General features: G+C 41.0%; 1 protein-coding gene across 3 annotated transcripts in view; it reads right to left on the bottom strand.

The window, feature by feature from the left end:
- cfap73 (cilia and flagella associated protein 73) overlaps window positions 1-14533 on the bottom strand; it is a 41592-nt gene that overhangs the window by 16527 nt on the left and 10532 nt on the right. The gene's annotated exons all lie outside the window — the stretch shown is intronic.

The raw sequence follows: 14533 nt of genomic DNA, 5'->3' as shown, positions 1-14533 counted from the left end.
CTGCTCTTTAGAACTACAATGACTCAAGGTTAGGACTACAACATGGCGGAACTGTCAGTTACTACAGAGGAGGACTGAGCTGGCCTTTAGAACTACTTGTGTTTTGGGCATTTTATAATTGATTTTACCCAACCATTGTTACACATGGGATTAGTGTGGCCATTTAAAATGAAGCTTATTAAACATTTCAAAATAAAAGCATTGACAATTTTTACATCAGGTAATTGCTCTTTTGGGCATTATAGAAACGATTTAACCCAATCATGGGATGGGTTATGGGATTAGTTTGGACATTTAAAATGAAGTATACTTAAAATTTCAAAATAAAAGCCTTAATACTCCCCTCTGGTTAGTGCACGGCCGTAGGCGGTGCAATAATTTTAGCCTGTATTATCTTTCTCTCTTAGGTTAGTGCGCTGCCTTTCATAGCAAGGCAGTACATTAACATTAGCACAAACATTAGCACTTCACTGCCCTCCACTAGTGCACCGCCATAGGTGATGCAATAATATTACCTTGCATTATCTTTTTCTCTCAGGTCAGGTCACTGTCTTGCGCAGTAGCTAATCTTAGCATTGATGCTAATTTTTAGCATCCGAACACTGGGTCCAAACCGACAGGCACACTTTGGCAGGCCCCGGTTAAATTTCTTCAGGAATTTTCTAGTTTGTGGTAGTATTTCTTTACCACTGTATGGTCACCATTAACTATTTTACCAGACACGCAGCCTTCTACCGGGTTATGTAACGAGGCTATGTGTTTAGTTTGTCATTCATTAGTTTCAATTGTATCTAGTTACTGTTATGTGCTGCTGACTGCCATTAACGTGCTGCTCAACAAAAAAAAAAGTATGACAGGAAATAGGATTATTCATATGGGAAAAAAATGCTAAATGCTAATTTTAAGTGTTTTATTACAATAGTTTGAGGCGTCACCTGTGTAGCTGGCGCTCTCTAGCTGCTATTCCAGAATAGAGACACACTTATTTACAAAACTTATCTAGAGTTATGTCAAAGTCCAACCTCAACCTATACTTTTATATTTAAATCACATCATTAAATGTGGCAACATGTCAAACCCATGATAGCCTTTTTAATAAGTTAATTTGTTTTTACCGTTTGGTGGCTGGGATGGAATTCAAATGATGCCAGTCTTATTACTTCGCATAATAACAATTCATCATCTTTACAAAATTTTTATTTTGTCATTTCCAAAATGAAACATACGCATCATTTGACAATATAATTTTGTAAACTCTAGAATGTGTCTCAACTCATAATATTCTTCTACGTTTTTCTCACTTTGTTCATCTACAAACAAAAACTTGCATGATTATAAATGGCCAAATTTTTGCAGGTGAAGGTAATGCCGAACAAATTGCATATTTTTCGTCTCCAACCTCTGCGTTCCCGTGTCGTCTTCTGTCTTTTTCTTCAATTCCCCGAAGCCTGAGTGGAAATTTCAGCGTAACTAAACTGAGCGACAGACGCGGCTTTGCACGGAGACCCAGACATGCAGTGAGAAGATAAATATCCAGTTGGCTAAAGTCGTTCCGCTCTCATTCAAGCTGTGTCATTGTGTCTTCAGGAGATCCAAATCTTTTTCTTTTTCTTTCCTTTGCGATAAGTTTATTTCCACTCAAATTTTCTAAAAGTAGGTTCTTTATCAAGCTGAGCTTATTTAACTTATCTCATTATTTATCAAGTCATCCGCTGACTTTGTGTAGTTGCTTAATTAAGTTCAGACTTGCTTTTACCTCGATGCTGATTTGGCTTATGGAGGGCAGATCCAAGCACCTAATCACACATCCAACAAAAACGATTGAGCAAGGTCAACTTAAAATTTGCAGTAAGACTTTAATTAAAGAGGAGTACATAAGACTGAGATGACACTGTCATAAACATGACATAGTAACAGGCATGGACATGAAGGAGTCTTTATGAATGTTTACGACTGTTGTCACAAAGTGTCATTCAGTCAATAATGACACTTTTAATGCAAAGTTCTATTAAAAGTTCATTAAAAGTGTCAACTTTGCATTCAAAGTTGTGTGAGTAATCTGAAATTACACTCCAGAGAAAAATCAGCCAGTAGGTGAATCTGTGACGACTGAAAAGCAAATAGGACGGGGTCGACTGTAGCTACCCCCAAAATTTGTTTGTTCAGTGCAGTATCAATATCAAATCAATATTTGTGTAAATACGCACGATAGTGACGTCATACAATATGTGTTTGTGAGCCATCTGGAACCGTTAAAGGTGGTAAGAATTGTGATGAGATCCTAAAATGCCACAACACTTCGAAGGTGAGTTGGTTTCACAAAGAGCTGTCGTTTTTAGCGTGTAGCATCGCATGTGCTGATATGTCTGATCCTTTACATGCTGAGTTCAGACTTTTGAGTATAAAAAGTAACAGGTACAAGCACTCTTTTGTTCCTACAGCTATGTCTCTTTTTAATGCAGGACAAGGTAGGGGGACTCGCACCTGATTTGGTGTTTGTAGAAACTGTCGGTCAATAATGAAATACACTGCTGCACTCTTCCCATTATGTATTGTTAAGGAAGAATAATTTATAAATTAACTTTGGAAAAAAAGTTTGGCTCTCTCTTCCTCTGAATCCCAAGTCCTCTCAGCAGGCGACGTGCGGCCACAAGGAAAAACAACAATGCGTGTTGACGTCACAGAATTACAGAGTTTAATCCCATACAAAGCAACGTATGAATTAACAACAAAACTGCAGAGGAACAGAGATATACATTCATTACCTTGAGACAGGAAAAATAGAGAAAGAAAAACAAAGAAAAGGCAAAGACGCGTCTTTGGAGAGAGCTGATGCAAAAAAGCAAAATAGTGGCAGCTTTCTGAATTATTACTCCTGTGCACGAACTCTTATACTGAAGGTGTGTCTTTCCTTTTTAATATATTCAATTAAGGCGTACCTCTGGTTGACCAACTGGAAGCTACCTTGGACACTCAGAGAAACTTAGAAACTCCCCCTAATTTACGCCAAAGATCAAAGGCCATTTGCTCTCTGTTTCAACAAAAGAGCCAACAGCTGCGTCCTGGCCTCCTGGATTCTACGGTCATTTGGGTAAAGAAAAACATAAGATAAGATTTCACAGATACCTGTGGAATCCGGAGTCTCTCCCGTTATCTCTCCTCCAGGCTCAAGTGATACTGCCTTGCAGGAGATGCTAATTTTATGGCCTCCTGTTCTCTGACAACACAGCAGGAGCCCCATTGAGAGATCCCCTCTGATCTGCATTTGGTTCCTGTAGTTTGAATACCTGCCCATCAATAGTTTATTTTAAATCCTTAACACAAACCTGTTCAAAATTAAGAAATTTGTTCAAAATAAGAATGTTCAATATACCTTTTACACATGCCGTAAGATTAACTGTATTAAGCACTAAAAATAATCATTTTTCCTTAACAGTATTGATTTGTATTTCATGTCCTTTTGGCATGTTTTGTTGTTTTTTTATTTTTTAATCTTTGACACTTTGTCTTTTAGTTTTTATACTTGCTGTAGCATCAATTGCCCAATTTGGGATACGAATAAATCTGAAATCTAGCATTAAGCTAACGTGAACCTGCGTGCTTCCAGAATGACAATATTTTAAGGCTCTTATTTAAAATAAAGACAGGAATTAGATCTCGAGTTGTCCTGTTGCTATCAACAGTGAACATCTGTTTGTCAGTTCGTCCATTCGCCGGTTCGTACCCGCATGTTGTCATCTTGGTCCTCAGTCCGACCTGTTGGGTTGGATTCTCCACTCAGTTTCACATGAAGCATGAAATGTCTGACTAGTAAATAACTGTTTTGTTTTCTCAAGAAAAAGAACTGATTTCTCTGTTTTTGCAGAGTAACAAATTTTAGAGCAAAATTGAAAATCCTCAAAACTAGCAATGAAACAATGAACCAGTATTGAACCACTGCGTGAGTTGCTTCAAGTAGGTTAAACCATTTAACACTTCGCTTCAATGACATTTAGTGGCAAACAACAAAAACATTTATTTGTTTTTTGGTTGTTTTTTTTTTTTGTTGAAGTTGGACTTATTTTACTTGCAAACTCTGAGTGCCTGAAGAGAATCATCTGTTCTCCATGCTAAGTTCGTGATGTATGAGGTTACAGAAGAGTCGGTGAGTTGAATTCATGAATTCCATTTATTATACCAAAATACAGCTGGTCCATTCTGACATGCTCCCTGTAACAGCTAACAGTCAAAAGGATCCCACAAGGGTTTCCCATTCCCTTTGTCTCTCTGAGCTACGCCCCAAAAGAGGGCCTAGTGTCATCGCTTACTCCAGCTCCCATTTGCATTTCCTAACATGTGGTTTCCTTTAGCTTTAGCTTAGCAACTAGCTAAAAGAGACAAAAGGAAAACACAGAATTATTTATTCTCAACATGCCTCACCATCACCGTCCACAATCTCTTTTTGAAAAATACTTGCATGACACGAGGTGTGTCAACGTTGAACTTAATTGAATTGAGGCTTTTATTCCTGTTTTTGACCGTTTTCTGTTGATGGTGTGTGTTTGGTAATGCCACGCACGTGGGACAGGAATTGAAACCATTTAACTGGACATTTTTATTTTCGTCCCATTGTTTGGACTCAGTAAGGTTTAAAAAAATGGCTGCGATAACAACAGCATCTTTGTGCGTACCTACTACTAAATTATTACTTTCCCACATCAAGAGATCGGCTCAATCACAAGAATCAGCATTTCCAGTTTAAAAGTGTTTTGCGGTTTGAAGAGGTAATGACCAACAACGTGGTTCACTCAGGACTGACGGTCACACCAAATGTAGGTTTCAGAGTAGCAGTAGCTAAAAGAAAATGCAGCTCCGAGGTTAAAGTTCGTGTTGGACAGTTAAAGGTTTAATGGAGCCTTCCGTGTGGAAAAAAAAAAATTTAAAATTGAGAATTGAATTGCTTCACTGAGATTTAGGTCAGTACAAAATTTGAGTAGCATAAAAGCTCATTTTGTGATCAAAATATATACTTTCCACCCTATTTGGTAAATGTTGCTGAAATCATGTCTTGGTTTTAATTAAATTATTGCTAATGGTCAAATTTCCTGAAATTAACATCTTGTTAGAAACTAAAGCTTTTAAAGATGTTTTTCCCTTTTATTAAAAAAAAACAAACAAATGATTTTCTTTCCCATTTAAAAATATAACTCCTTTCAAACTCTGCCCTTACAATGTAACCTATGCTAATCCCTAATCCAATAAAAATAAGCGTAAACTATAGATTTTTCTCAGTTTTTCTACAAGCACAGCATCTGTCATTCAGTAGATATGCATTTTGGCAGAATAAGTCACCACTATGCAATGCAAAGGCTCCAGAAGCTTTGTTGTTTTATAATGGAAAAAAATATATAAAAAATGAGAAAGGAGACGATTATAACCGCCAAAGCTTCAAATTTATGACCCAAAGGTGGATGTGGTGATGAAACGAGGAAAGTCAAACCGCATTCATCACCCAGCCGTCACGGATACTGTAATAAGTAATCTTTGAAACGAACTTGGAGATGCGGATACAAACAGAAGTCAGGCACGGATGCGTAATGTTCCACTGCCTCTTCCATCCTCTTACTGTCCATCTAGCTGTCCTCAAACTGCCACGGCCAATAAATTGTTTTAATATCTTTTTAGCAGCCAGTAATGACTTCTGCTGTGCAATCTCAGTTTTATATGCTCGTGCAAATGGAAAGTATTTTATAAGTGTTGTCTGTGACGCGTTGGAAACCAGCAGGTTGTGACTTCCTTTAGCACAAACAGGACGGCGAGACGGACAGCGAGACTTCGTTTTAGTATCGGTGTCGTTTACGAGGAAAGCAAATTGAATTTGTTGTTTCAAGATGGTATTTTTGATTAAAATGTCGCTTGCCATTTGTAAAAGAGGACACTGTTTGGCTGTTGATGTTGGAGAAAAGGCTATGTTATTATGAGTATAGAACTTTACTTTGAAACAAATATGATCATAAAACAAATAAACTTCATAGACAGATCCAGAGGTATGAGATATTTTTGACGAGCCCAGAATCCATGAATATAGAAAACAGATTTTGGTTGCAGGTCCAGAGATGTGGAAACCTACCAGTGCACATCAGACAGGCTTCTTCTCTCTCTCTGTTTTCAGATCAACAATCTTTTTAAAACTCTCTGCTTTTCTCTGGCTTTTGACACCTTGAGATGGAAGGTCTCAAGCTTTGTTTTTGTGTTTTTATAACATGACTGACGCTCTGATGATGTCACTATGCGTATGTACCCAGTTGCTCCAGAATGTCTTGGCGGGTTGCCCCATCCAGCTGACATTTTAGGCTGTCTTCTGCCACAATTGATTAAAAAAAAAAAGAAAACAGTTTGGACCTCAAAGATTGACCGTGGAATCAATGATTTGCAGCGCGCTAATTACTTTGTGGATTGAAAATGGTGGCTGAGGTGCTGCTCAAGGAGTTTGCAAGTACTGCCTTCCAACTACGAGCCAATCAACGAATGCCATCTGGTGCTAGTGAAATCATTTCCACGTAGTACCCGGATGGAGATCAGCTTCATGTGGCGTTCAGGGTGGATTGATTGAGCTTTGTGACATGGTGCCATCAGTAGGTGGTAGTAAGGAGCTCAAAGTGTGCTACCAACATATGGATCCTCTACACCAGTGGTGTCCAAAGTCGGTCCTGGAGGGCCGGCATCCTGCATGTTTCAGTTCTCTCCCTGGTTTAACGCACCTGGATCAAATGATGGCTCATTAGAAGGTCTAAGAAGAACATTGACCTGCTGAAAAGGTTGTTACTTCCACCAGGGAGAGAATAAAACATGCAGGATGCCGCCCTTGAGGACAGACTTTGGGCATCACTGCCCTACACCGTCACACCACCAGGCAGGGTGGATCCGAGCTTTCACCTCAATCTTGGTGATGCTGTGTGAACTGTCGCCTCAGCACGACCTCCTCCTTATTGAAGTCAATTTAAGATCTTTTTTTTAAAAAAAGAGGAACTAAACTGTGGGGACTTTGAACAACGGAGAAAGGCTTTTGCTAGACTTGCTCTGTGGTGAATGAATTCTTTCTGCCTGCCTCTGATACACACACAGCGAGTTTTGTAACGTTGACATTCTTGTCAGGTCAAGTGGAGGATGTGAAAGCATCGAGGGTCGTGTCCGTTCTTTGCTCTTTCGGTCCGGGGTTCAAAAACAGACCATTAGACGCTGGTCAAGATTGCGGCCACGTTACATTGTTAGAGCTCTGGACCTGAGGCACTGGTTTAGTTATATCACCAAAAGATTACAAGTCCTCCCCATGTTTCTATCAAATCACTTTAGCTGGACAATTGAGGAGGGCGATGGGGGGGAAACAAATATGGTTTCAGTCCCTTAGGACAAGAAGATTCACATTCTCCATTTTGGTACTGCTTCCATGATTCAAGAAATGTAATTTTTGAGGGAAAACTCACAGAAATAAGCCTATTGCCTGATTTTGACATTTTTTTTTCACTCCTAAAGTTGTTTTTGATGTCAACTCCGATCGGAAGGTTGCTCTTGATGAATGAAATTCTCCTCGGTTTTTAATATCTCCGATATTAAATGGCCCTCAGGTCACTGACACACACAGCTGCTGTTTACTGATGGTTATTGGGTCACTTTTCTTCAGCGTGGAGGACCTCTGACTCACTATTTTCACAGGAAAGCGTTGATTCATTGATTTTCATTTTATATGAGAAGTGCCGGGACTTTTCCCCAGGGATCCTCCGACAGATTTTTCAGCTCAGTTTACAAGCGTGACATCAGGGCACAAAGGCAACGACAAGCCAAAGGAAGAACCAATTATCACTCCGATTTTAGCCTCACATTCAGTATACACCCAGTGAATCGTTTGATATTTAATTCCTGCTTGCATTGTGTTTTCTTTACATTTTTTTTTTACTTTGCTCTATTTATTTGGTCACTTTATTAAAAGAGATACCCATGCTCCGGTACAGCTATCTAAGGTTGGAGTCTAATAACTTGTCCCATCATTTCTTGGTGATGCAAGGAGCAATTGACACACATTAAATGATGAAAAGTATCACTGAGCTCCCGCTGCAGTTTCCCCTCTAAGCTCCCGTCACGCTGCTTTTGTATATCTTGATAGGTGAGTGTCTGAAAAACTAATTTTATCCGGGGACACAGAGGGCTTCTTGACATCAAGAGAAGTCTGAGCTCTTTTCATGATGAGCTCCAGCCACATCTACCATGTGAAATGAAGGATGTAAACTTCGTGTGAGTGAAACTGCGCTGAGGGCAGACCGAGGGATGTTTGTCGTGGTCTCAGCCAGCACACGTTTCCTTTCTCTCTTTCCACACTTCATGTCCTCATAACCATCTACGATAGAAATGCCAAAGTACATAACCCAGGGATGGTGGGCACAATTTACTGCAGTGTTTTCTAGTCAATCCAATAGTCAACAAACCTAAGAGATCTGAATATTTCACAAAGGGATTGTTACGGGGTAATCAAGACGTCAAACTAGAGCAGAAGGCCTTCACAGCTTTATACGGAGACGTTGATTGAAAAATGTCCCTTAATGCCCAGCAGAGAGGTGTTTGTGTTTCTTACATTAATTTTAAGAAGTTAAAAAAAAGTAGGTGTTTGCAACAAGATAATTTAATTATCTCATGTTTTTTATATATATATATATATATATATATTGGGTATTGGTAAATATACATAATTTGGATCATTTGAAATTTGCAACTGTGAATAAAAACTAATTAATGATGGTCTTTTCTGTAGGACGAGCTTGCTGTGTAAAGCCAGGAGGGTGAAGTACAGTTACGGCACCTATGATGGGAACAAAAAGTGTACTAACCCATGCTTCTTAAATTGCTTTGTAGTTTTTCTTTAGCAGGTGACTGCAGAGGGCATCGTTCCAAGAGCATTTCATCCAGACATGCTGCCACTAGACAGACACTTTCCTCTCCCCCAGGGACCATTAGGGGACACCTGGGCACAGCAGGGAGTCTCTGGCAGGCAAAATTTTTACAAGTTCAGAAAAGAAGAATCAAAAACCAAGATACAACGAATAGTCAAATAATGTTGCTTGTAATTTCTGTCTATAATATTGCCATAAAATGTTAGAGAAGGTTTTTCTTTAAAATAAAACAATCAACCCCGTTGCAGACTATATAAGGATTCTTTTGCTGCAGACAAAAAAAATCACTTAAGTTTAATTATTGTTTAGTCTGAGGGGGTAAAAAAAAAAAAAGATAGCAAGCTGCTACCATTAGATACTGGAACTGAGCGCAATGTGCAAGAGGATTCAGAGTAATTAACGGCCAAAAACGTGAACACACTTCTTTTTTTTTCCCCAGCAGCAGTGAAAGTGATTCATGTCATACAAAACGCTGGTAGCTTTGGAAACATGCGTGATTTTTTGCATTCTGCTCCGATTTTTACTCTGCTTTGCTGAACTGACAGCATCAGCTGTTTCGCATCGGGTGATAAACGCGATGCGATGTGAATAGATACTGAACGACCGGCACAGGGTCCGGGTGCGGATATAAGCCCTGTGGTGTACGACGTATTGCAAAGATGGAAAAACGATGAAAAAAAAAAAACCCCACAAAATACAAACTAAATTGTTGAAAAAAACTTGTGGAAGAGTTAAAAAATTGAACCGATTTTTAAATTAAAATCAAACTGTAACAGGCATCATTAGTGGTTTATTTTGACTCCATTCTCAGTTCAGATGTTTTATTTCCGTCTCAAATCAGAATCGCCACGTTGTGTCACTCTTCCTCACCTGAACGTAAGCGGCAGATCAGTCCTGGATTTATTTACTGTCTACAGAAATCTGGCCAAAGATACAATCTGTTACTCTGTCTGGACACATCCCGACTGTCGTCCCATTGGACTTTTCAGTAACTCGGCTTGACGTTTATTTGGTGGCGCTCATTGTTTGTTTATTATTGTTTGTCTGATTATGTGGTTGCTGCTGCTGCCTGTGCAGCAATTTGGCCACTGGGAGCAATAAAGACCTCCGTGATCCTTGAATCTGGACGTATATTAGTGTGTAATGAAAAGAGCTTGGCTTTGTTTATGAACCATAAACTCTACAGCCAGATGCTGTTCGCTCGATCATTCAGGGTTGAAAAAATAAAATAAGCCAGACGCAGCTGTGTTGTGGTTTGGATTTGGTTAGACTCAATAAAGATAAGATAAGATTTATTTGTCATTGTCATCAACAGATTACAATGAGATTGAGATTTGCTCGACTCGAGTTAAGATGCAGGTTATGTGTATATACGTAATATACAAAGATAAAGAAATGAATAGTACAAAATGAGAAATAAATAGACATCAGAAGATGGTTGCAGCACCTGGAGGTGTCGCAACAGAATTTACATTTTTAACAAAGTGGTGTCAAGAGCAGAAGTTCTTATGCCTTTGAATTTAGTGCCATGATTGCCATCGGGTAAAACCAGTTTTTTAGGCGATTTGTCCTGGTTTTTATTGCTCTGTATCTCTTGCCTGATGGCAGCAGCTGGAAGAGACCATGGCCAGGGTGTGAAGAGTCATTTAAAATGTCCAAAACTTTCTTGTGGAGCCTGGAAGTGTAAATCTGTTCCATAGTGGGGAGGGGGCAGCCTATGGTTCTCTCTGCTGCCCTAACAACCCTCTGGAGCGCCTTCTTGTCCGCGGATGTGCTACTGCCGTACCAGACACACAGACCGTACGTGAGCACACTCTCTATGGAGCAGTGATAGAAGGCCTGCAGCAGGTCTGAGGGGAGACGGTTCTTCTTGAGTATTCTCAGAAAGTACAGTCTCTGCTGTGCCTTCTTCAACAGCTCCTTGGCGTTGGTGCTCCAGGTTAGCTTGTCCTCCAACTCCATGTCCAGAAACCTGAACACTGGGACCCTCTCCACACAGGTCCCACTGATGGTGAGAGGCTGGATGTCCGTTTTGTTCTTCCTGAAGTCGATCACCAGCTCCTTTGTTTTGGAGGTGATGAGGAGCAGGTTATTGACTTTGCACCACTCTGACAGCCGCTTCACCTCATCCCTGTACTCCAGCTCCCCCTTCCCGCCTGAGATGAGACCAACAACAGTCGTGTCATCTGCAAACTTTATGATCTTGTTGCTGAGGTGGTTGGAGACAAAGTAATGAGTGTAGAGGGTGTAGAGAAGTGGGCTGAGCACGCAACCCTGTGGCGATCCGGTATTCAGGCTCAGAGCAGTGGAGGTGTGGGGGCCCAGTCTGACCCTCTGAGAGCGATCTGTTAGGAAGTCCAGGATCCAACTGCAGGTGGCTGATGGGAGCCCAAGGTTTGCTAGCTTGGACACCAGACGTTGGGGAAGTATGGTATTAAATGCTGAGCTGAAGTCCACAAAGAGCATTCTGACATAGCTCCCCTGCTTCTCTAAGTGGGTCAGGGCAGCATGAAGTGCAGTGGATACAGCGTCCTCTGTGGACCTCTTTGCTTTGTAGGCAAATTGGAGAGGGTCCAGCTCAGCAGGCAGACCAACGAGGACGTGACTCCGCACCAGTCTCTCGAAGCACTTCTTGATGATCGGTGTGAGTGCCACTGGGCGGTAGTCGTTCAGGGTGTTGATGTTGGTTCTTTTCGGCAGGGGGACAATGGTAGAGGACTTTAGGCAGGGAGGGACAGTGGCTTGAGACAGGGACTGGTTAAAAATCTTTGTGAAGATTCCAGCCAGTTGGTCTGCACAGTCTTTAAGCACCCGTCCCGACGCACCGTCGATTTGTTCTGGCATGAAACACAAGTTGAAACCTGGGAGGGCTCCAGACACGTTACTCTCCAGGATTATTATCAAAATTTCCTTGAATCTGCTCGTAAACGAACCCAATAAAAAGGATTTGCTCACCAAAGATTGTCGAAGACCTTTGAGATTATCTAGAAATCGGGTTTAGAGCTTTGAACATGGAAGCTTGTAAAATCCCTACAATAAGCTTTCAGGGTAATTATTAAGTAGATATTTTCATAGATGTAAAGAAATGTTTCTAACTAGTGCAATTTGGGGATTATGACCATCTGAGATGGGGAAAAAAAACAGTTTCTCATTCCTTATTAGGAGGAGAGATTAACCGGTGCCTGGCGCCAGGATTCGAGCAGGACGATCAATATTTGCCGTACTTTATAGGCCTCCTGTAACGGGTTTCCGGATATGAAGCGGAGACGTGACACTGTTGCCCAGAGAAGGCTGCGTTGTGACAAACCCTGACAAATAAGCAGAGCGACGCCGAGATTGCCTATCAGCGACTCTCGACGGCAGGGTCACAGAGTACACATTAAATTGTCCCTGATGAGAGGTGGAAATGTGCTCTGACAGCAGCAGCGCCATCAGACCTTAATAAGGATGGATTGTGCACACATGTAACGGGTACAAAAAAAAAAAAGAAAAAGTGTAATGCGGAAAAATATTTGCTGTTCATTTTGTGGTAACAACTGTAGATTTAGTTCAGTTAACTCTAATGCATCTCACATTCATTTAAATGGCAAGTGTTAAAGTTTTAAAAAAGTCAGCTCAAATAAATCTGTTTCGCCTACAAAAGTATCCCGTCTTCCCCGCTTTGTGTAAAATGTCATCAAATTATGCTTATATATATATTTTTTTCTCTTTTTTTTAAACCACCAAATTACAGCCTTTGTGGTTTGAAATTGGCTGCTCTGAACTGCCACCTTCCCGCTTTCCGCAGAGAACAGGAGGGCCTTGCTCAGCTGGAAGTCAATTGATACACTTTACAGATGAGTCACCGATGCGCCATTTCATGGAGGCTCTTAAATCCATTTCCTGCAGCCCTGCGCTGGTCTGCTGTAGAGGAGCGCAGTTGCCACAGTTACGCACTGATACAGAGGGGGGGGGGGAAATAGCCTGGGGATGGAGCACCATCTTACACAAGTGTCTGTATTTTATTTTTTTTTATTAATCTGTTTTCCACCAAGAGTCCTTAAAAGAAAAAGAAAAAAGTTGGGCTTTATTCACTGTAACTCTGAGCTAAAGCTGGATTGAAAAACCTGTGACGGAGTACGTTAACAGAGCAGCAGATAACGGCTTCGTCATGTTTATCAAAACATGAAATTATCAGCCGGACGACATGTTCACTGAACTCCGAGGGAACATGAGTTTTACTTGGATTTCGCCCAACCCACACAGTCGCTGACATTTCATATTTGAAGCCATCTTGTGCTGGAATGAAAATTGGCCATTTCTCATTAAAGCTCATAAAAAATGGATGGCTTTTCTGAGAACAAAAAAAAAGAGCTTGAGATATGAAAGAAGCCAAGCAGCTAAAGAGACTGATCTTTAATCAAGAGTCTGTCTTGATTGATAAAGTTGGTCTGTTTTTATAAAGGCTGCCATAAATCACTAATGAGAAAATAGTTTTGTGATATGACAGAGCTCGGAGTTTTCTTTGGCACCGAAAAACGTTTGATTAGTGCAGCTGCCATCCCCCTAGTCTGCCCACTGGCGTAGCGGAGGCAGAGCACCGGCGCTAAGTATGTGATAGACGGGGGTTCGTTGTTCTGACTGGAATCATCGACTGCACTTGTGTAGGTGTGGAAGTCAATCTCAGCGTGTTTTGTAGCGAGACGCCACGACTCTTGCTCAGCGTGGTCCCGGTCGCCTCCTTTGTTCCCTCACTCGCCCTTCTTCCATCCCCGCTTGGTCCCTTCCAGCTCGCTATGGGGGGGCTGGGACCTCTACCAGCAGCCATAACCTGCAGGTACAGGCTATTAGTTCATTAGGGTTTCGGAAACAACTTCAGGACAAATGGACAAGACCTGATGTATGAAACTTCTGGCTTAAGAAAATGAGTCAATCAATTAGGTACACAGGTCACCTGGTCATTGAATTCCAACCCAATTCAGCTTGATTCTCATCTCCTTTCACTTCTCCATCTGGGCTTTCTCTCGTCATCTTGGATTTCCTCCGGTATAAGTTGTAAACAATGACGTTGATTTCTGTGCTGTTTTATGCTTGCAGTCTGCCTGAAGTTTTAGCAATGAAGGAAGTTAACAAAGTTAAGTCCGTGTTGGCCACACTTCCAAATATTGAATTAACATTACTGTTCGGCTCGGCACGTCTCTCTTCACAGTGGAGGATGGTTGTTTACAGCGCAGGCAGCTTCATAGCGTTGAACTAGCGCGTTACATACGTCACAGGCAAATATTAACGATTGAGTAAGATTTTAAACTTGGAGTCCATGCCTCTAGCAAGCAATCGTTTCCAGACCATGTATGAAACGATCTGTCTTCGTTTAGAGATTAGACTAGATTTTTTGCCCTTGTCCTTATCTCTATAAGGACTCATACCTCCAGTGGTCATGGGGTAAGAGACACATCCTGGACAGATCCTACCCAGCTCATGATGATCCTAAATACTTAACCAGAAGGCAGGAGGACTTGCTTCTGTCAGATGGATTGTATGACCTTCAGTTTTGATCATACAATCATAGGTTAAGAGTTCCAGTCTTTAAAGAAGTTTCCAGAAAGAGTGTAACTCCTGACTCACATTGAGAA

This window comes from Xiphophorus hellerii, chromosome 2 (assembly GCF_003331165.1).
Source record: "Xiphophorus hellerii strain 12219 chromosome 2, Xiphophorus_hellerii-4.1, whole genome shotgun sequence".
Classification (NCBI taxonomy): domain Eukaryota; kingdom Metazoa; phylum Chordata; class Actinopteri; order Cyprinodontiformes; family Poeciliidae; genus Xiphophorus; species Xiphophorus hellerii.
Note: the sequence above shows the minus strand (reverse complement) of the source record. Positions and strands in the feature narration are given on the sequence as shown.